Raw genomic sequence first — 6,573 nt, 5'->3', positions numbered from 1 at the left:
CGCTGAGGGCCCTGGGAACAGGCGTCCATCAAATGATGCGTGGCAGCCAATGACTCCTGAGCTAAGCCAACACCTTCCCAAGCCTTCCAAGCTGCGCCCTGGAAGCCCACCCCAGCCGCCGTTGTCTCCTGGAGCTCCCACCGCGGCAGACAAGAGCCTGGGAACACAGAGGGGTGCTGTCTGCCAGTGGCTACCGAAGCAAGCGCAACCTAGAACATCTGGGACCAATTAAAACCAGCCTATCTCTTTAATTTATACTCCAGTCCACCTTTCCCCCCTTCCTCTCGTGGAAAGAGAGCCCTGTGATGAGGAGCTCTGCAGGAACAGGTTTCCCAGAAAAACGAAAAATGTCTGACTATCCCAAGGGACAGCTCCAGGCAGCCAAGTCAGTCCTGCCCTGTAAGGCCTCAGAAAAGAGACAGGCGCCAGCCCCCTCTCATCTGGGAAACATTAAAAGCCATCTCTGAAGTGATTCATTAAAAGTCCTTCAGTGGCAGAAGACCATCACCCAGATGTGAAATTCCAGCATCAGAACCGTTTCAAGTCTTTAAACAAATGCATGGCTATTTCAGGGAAAGGAAGAGTCTTTGACTGTCTTTCCAAGCCCACAGAATCCAAGTCAGCCTCTCTCCATCCAGCACGCCGGGCAAATTCCCACGATGCCAGACTCTGAAAACTGAAAGCACTCACTTGACTCTCTGGGGCCCTTCCCACTTGAACTTCTCTGCAGCTTCCCAGCCAAGGCCAGTCACCCACACTCACCAAGCTTCTGGTGGCGCAGCCTTCAGCTCAGCCTTCGTGAAGTATCAGAAGTCAAAGTAGAAGCGACTGCTCAATTCTGCTCTGGGGGGGAAAAAAAGCATAGAAAATAAATGGAGCGTGAATCAATATTAAGCAAAACAGCATATACACTGACAAAAACATAGTAAAAATGGAAGAAAATGTGAGCATATTTGAGCACAGATCACATGTTATGTCCAGTGTCTGACAGAGCAGATGGTGCATGGTAGGCATTTAATAAACACGTCAGGAAGGAAGGAAGAAAGAGAAGGAGGCAGGGACGGAGGGAGGGAGGGAGGGAAGAAGGGAGGAAAGGAAAGGAAAGGAAAGGAGGGAGGGAGGAAGGGAGGGAGGAAGGAAGGAAGGGAGGGAGGGAGAGAGGAAGGGGGGAAGGGAGGGAGGAAACAAAGGAGGAAGAGGGGAAGGAAGGAAGAAAGGGAGGGAGGAAGGGAGGAAGGGGGATAGAAGGGAAGGAAGGTGAGACATTCTCCACCCATGAGAACCCTGTCCAGGAATTTAGGAGTTACTCAAGTTCCTGCTTTACTTGGAGAAACCCAACAGAATCCCACCTTACCTCACTTCCTACCCGTTAACTGGTAAGGATCAGAAAGAGTTAAGTTCCTTGAAGTGAAATTCAAATCCTTCCCATCAGAGAATATTAAACTGCACCCACGCACCTGGAATTGCTCTTGTTGTTATTATTGCGGTAAAATACACACAACACAAAATTTGCTGTCGTAACAATATTTAAGGGTACAGCTCAGTGACATGAAGCACACTGTTGTGCCACCCTCACCAACATCTATCTCCATATCTCTTTTCATCATGAAGAAAATGAAACTCTATACCCATTAACCAACAGCTCCCTATTTCCTCCCCATTGGGCCCTGGCAACCATCACCCTTCTTCCGGTCTCTTCCCAAGTGACTGTTCTAAGGACTTCAAGTGAGTAGGATCAGACAGGATTTGTCCTTCTGTGTCTGTCTTATGTCACCCAGCACCATGTCCTCCAGATCCAACCACGCAGTAGCATGTGTCAGAATGTCCCTTCTTGTTGAGGATGAACAGTTGTCGGCTGAATGTATGTACCACATTCTCCTTAGCCACTCATCCGTCGATGGGCACTCGTGTTGCTTCCGCCTTTTGGCTCTTGTGACAAATGCTAGTATGAACATGGGTTTACAAATATCTCTTGGAGTCCTTGCTTTCAGTTCTTTTGGGTCGAGACACTGGGATTTCTTTTGAGCAGTGAAATTTCCCCTGAGAGGGGGAGGTGGGTAGAAAACCCAGCGTTCTCTGAGCTTCGGCAAATGACAGAGCTGTCAAGTGACTGGAACACATAGCAATTACGAACTTACGCACACTCGGACTTCTAACAGGACACTGTGTGCCCAGAGCGTTTTGAACCTCAGGGAACCGTCTCTTCATCACAACCAACTACTCATTCCCAGTCTAAGGGGCAGGGTTTGGGAGCCTAAGAAACCCAGTTCCAATCTCAGGAGGAGCCCTTATGGGTAAAGACTATTGAGAAAATACAAGATAAATAAAGCATGTATCAATATTTTTTTTTAAAAAGACTATTGAGAAAATACACAAGGTGCCGGTGTATCGTAAACACTCCATAAACACTGTTTCCTCCATTCTAAGACCTCACCCCCTTTTTCTCAATTTCACATTTCTCTGATCAAATTTCTGAATTGAGGGTGTACATCCCCAGGCGCCAGCTTTATCATTACCGGTGAATGGAATGAACTCAGCCAAACTGCTCTGGAGAGATCATAGAATTTTCCTTAGAAAAGCATGGGGTAAACAACCCCCACTTGAGAATGCCTAGCACACTTGCCTGCCAGAGGTCCCCATTCACCTCAGATGAGGTGAATGAGGGACTTCCAAAGAGTAAGTCCTTTTAGGTCCGCACTATGGAGCAGAACTGTTCATAATGTGGCTGAGGAACAGACACACCAGTGGAGCATCAGGGCTAAGGACGAAGGTTCTGGAATCAACTGTCCTGGGTGTGGCCTTAAGAAAGTCTGAGAAACAAACTGAGGGTTTTGGAGGGGAGAGGGGAGGGAGGTTGGGTGAGCCTGGTGGTGGGTATTAAGGAGGGCACGTATTGCATGGAGCACTGGGTGTGGTGCATAAACAATGAATCTTGGAACACTGGAAAAATAAAATTAAATTTAAAAAAATAATAAAGGAAAGAAAGAAAGTCAGTTCACCTCTCCAAGCCTCAGCTTCCTCACCTGGAAGAGGGAAGCTGTACCACTGCTGCCCCCTAGGGCGGCTGTGAGGAGCAGAGACAGATAACGTTGCTCCACGCTGGGCACAGAGCCCACACCCAGTCAGCTGTGGGACCAGCTGAGGGCGGTCAGGTGCCTTCTCCCCTCCATCCTCAGGCACGCCTGCAGCAAAGCTTACATCGTGCTCTGCCCCTTCTCCAAACTCTACCGTCAGCACCCTCCACATTTTCTTTCACCGCCTTGATCATAAAGTTTAGTAGAAATACAAAGGAGCCCCCCTGCCCCCACTTACCCACCAATCCATCCAGCCACACACCCACCAACATTAACTGAAGGCCTACCCTCTGCTGAGCCTCACGGAGCCACTGGGAGCCAATGATGAATGCAACAGACCTCTTCTCCACAGGAAGTCCCAGTGGACCTGGGGAGGCACAGAAGTAATGGGCAGAAAGTCAGACACTTACTTAGGGCTATGTGGTAGGAGGCATGGCTGCAGGCCCTTTGGCATGATCCGTTCCCTTCTCTCACACCCCATGAAACAGTACTCTCCGATCCTGTTTTACAGATATGGAAACAGCATGGGGACCGTAATGTGCCCCAGGTCACAAGGCTGTTCAGTTTCACCTCTACGCTGTTGGAACCCAACCCTAATGGGAGTCCTGGGGCACAGGTCAGGGGATCGGGCTTGAGGGCATGAAGGAGGGTGTTCAACAGTTCCCCAGGATCAGCGGGCCACCAACTGCTGTGGGGCTTCCGCACACGGAAGGCTGACACGGGGGAGACGTATAGGTCATACTCTTGGGCGCGGTCCCTCACAGTCACCAAGTCAGCTCACAACCTGCAAGAAAGCCCAGAAAGGGGATCGAAGCTGTCTCCACCTCACAAAGGAGCTATCTGAGGCTCAGTGGAAAGTGTCATGCCAAGTCAAAGCCAAAGATGCCCGGCACACCTGCCTTTCAAAGGCCCCCCCGTTCAGCTCAGATGAAAGAATTACTTCCAAAGGGAACATATTTCCCCCAATCCTAAATGCTTGTCAAAAGCAAGGGAGCTGGCTGGGGCACCTGTGTGCTCAGTGGGTTAAAGCCTCTGCCTTCTGCTCAGGTCATGATCCCAGGGCTCTCTGCTCAGTGGGCAGCCTGCTCCTTCCTCTCTCTCTCTCTGTCTGCCTCTCTGCCTACTTGTGATCTCTGTCAAATAAATAAATGAAATCTTAAAAAAAAAAAAAAAAGCAAGAGAGCTGGACTTGGCATTCAGTCTCTTTATCTCCCAGTGACCAGCCCACATAGCAGGGTCCCTTCCTTTACTCTCTGTCCTGGTACCCCCTCCTCAACACAGCCCCGCTTACTGCCCTCTCTAAAGCAGCACCTCATGGCTTACCACTGGCCTTCCCTGCTCCATTTCTCTTCAGGACACTTATTGGTTATCTGGTACCACAACAGTTTAGTATCTGTTTCTCCCCAACTAGACCATAAGCTCCATGAGGGCAGGAGACTTGTCCCATTTTGATTTTGACCATACCCTAACAACTAGAACAGTTTCTGGTACATTACAACAGGTCAGTGTGGTTTAGGTCAATGAATGAATGAACAAATGAATGGAAGTGGGTTCGGCAATTACCTTGTCTAAGAAACCAGAAACAAGGACCAGGAACTCACCTGGGACACCTCCCCCGCCCCCGTCTCCAGGTAATGTTGCCCCAGGCTTTGCCTCAGGCTAATAGGAACATTTGACCTTTTGCCTTCTCCTCCCCAGTGCTCTTCCCTATCAAGGACACTGCCCTAGGTGTCATGCCCAGAAGGAGGCCCTCAGTTCAGGGTCCTGCTTGGATAGTACCCCACAGACTCATTCCAGATCTTTCTTACTCACCCCTTGCCTCACACACTTATAGTGCCTTCTTTCCACCCCAAAATCATTATGAAGCCCAGTCTATTTCCTCAGGTACCTTGTAATCCTGCAAACTCACTCATGCTAAGTACTGAGGAATAATAACAGCTCACGAATGGAACTTCTAAAGGGCACTTCTAGGGGCACCTGGGTGGCTCTGTCATTAAGCATCTGCCTTCAGCTCAGGTCATGATCCCGGGGTCCAGGGATCGAGCCGCACATTGGGCTCTCTGCTAAGCGGAAAGCCTGCTTCTCCCTCTCCCATTTCCTTGCTTGTGTTCCCTCTCTCACTCCCTTTCTCTCTGTCGAATAAAGAAATAAATCTTTTTTTAAAAAATAAAAAATAAAATGAAATAAATAAAGGGTACCTTCTAGTGACAATAGCGTAACACACTAGAATGGCTAATTGCAGGAGTTTGGGGTCTCCTGGAAACTGACAACGCCTCACCAGACACAGAGCATTTCCTGCAGAAGTTATTCATTCATGTCTTCTTGTGGCACTTGAGCTTTTACTGAGCGCCTTCTGCCTGCTAGAAAGTATCCTGTGGGCTGAGAATAAGAGGGCGAGTGAGACAGCCAAGGTCCCTGCTCTCAGAAAGCACACCGTCTAGTTGAGAAGACAGAGCAATCAGCAAAGACTTTGTCAAGGAGCTTTAAGTCTCCGTCTTAGTATTGCAGGACAGGCTGCAAACTCACGAGGGGACCGGAGGCAGCTACCCAAAGGATGGGAGGTCCAGAGGCCTGCTAGAGAAACTGCCATCTCCACTGGCTGCTTCCAGCTGATAAGGAGTTCACCAGGGAACCAAGGGGATGTGGGCAGTCTGGTATATGCAACGGCACAGGGGTCTGAGAGGGTGCAAGCAGGGCTGGCCATGGGCCACCGGCTTCAAGCAGCCCTGCTAAGTGGCCGATGCCTGGCACAGCCAAGGCACGTGGGCCTGGCAGTGGGAAAAAACAACAGGCCACGGTGTCCTCAGAACTCAGTGGATGCCAACAGTTCTTCCCTCCCTTGGAATGCTAGAAATCAAGTCTGTGTTCCCCGGGTTCTCCGTTGTCTATGCAATTGTCCGAGTTCACCGTCATAACAACACAAGAAACAAATCAGCTGTCTCTGCACACAGTCTACAGTGCCTCCTTGACCCTGGCATGTTCAGGGAGCTGTTTCAACAGTCTGCTGCCCCTTCCTCTGCCTGCCAAGGGAAAGCAAGCCCTCAGCATTAACCACAACAATCACAGGTGACCTGAGAGTTTTCTTTGACCCGCCAACTAAGTTAAGTGCCTTTCTGCAGATATCCAAGACTTCACTTTTAATTCATCTTCAACCTAACTTCCCTTCCCGGGCACTACCTCCCCACCCAGTTGTCCAGTGGAAAGAATCCCAGCACTTTCCTTTTCTGGCTTTCTCTGATACAACAAGCTTCCAGCAACCGTCAGACGAGAAGGCAAGTAACATCCGCGGTGGAGACAAGCCTATGAAATGAGTTCAAACATACAGCAAGGCACTGTACTCACTACAGAGAGACACATGCTGTTCCATGGACAAGGGCCCAACTGTGACTCACTAAGCATAATGGGACATTGTTGAAAGTGTTGGGAACATGAGAATTCCCTCACTGCCCAATTTGGGTAATGTTGGAGCTACGTCTGCCTCCAGAAATGAAGTCAGACA

The 6,573-nt window shown here is 49.6% G+C and overlaps 1 long non-coding RNA gene across 1 annotated transcript in view; it reads right to left on the bottom strand.

Annotated features, from left to right (window-relative positions):
* Positions 1 to 568: 568 nt before the first annotated feature.
* The window catches only part of LOC116864330, a 78,473-nt gene continuing 72,468 nt past the window's right edge, over positions 569 to 6,573 (bottom strand). Inside the window, exons 2-3 of the long non-coding RNA XR_004381995.1 lie at positions 763 to 843; positions 569 to 676 (exon numbers count right to left, since the gene is read on the bottom strand). This is a non-coding gene — a long non-coding RNA (uncharacterized LOC116864330). The remainder of the gene's footprint in view (positions 677 to 762; positions 844 to 6,573) is intronic.

Source organism: Lontra canadensis, unplaced genomic scaffold (assembly GCF_010015895.1).
Source record: "Lontra canadensis isolate GAN:19392208 unplaced genomic scaffold, GSC_riverotter_1.0 scaffold5, whole genome shotgun sequence".
Classification (NCBI taxonomy): Eukaryota; Metazoa; Chordata; class Mammalia; order Carnivora; family Mustelidae; genus Lontra; species Lontra canadensis.
Note: the sequence above shows the minus strand (reverse complement) of the source record. Positions and strands in the feature narration are given on the sequence as shown.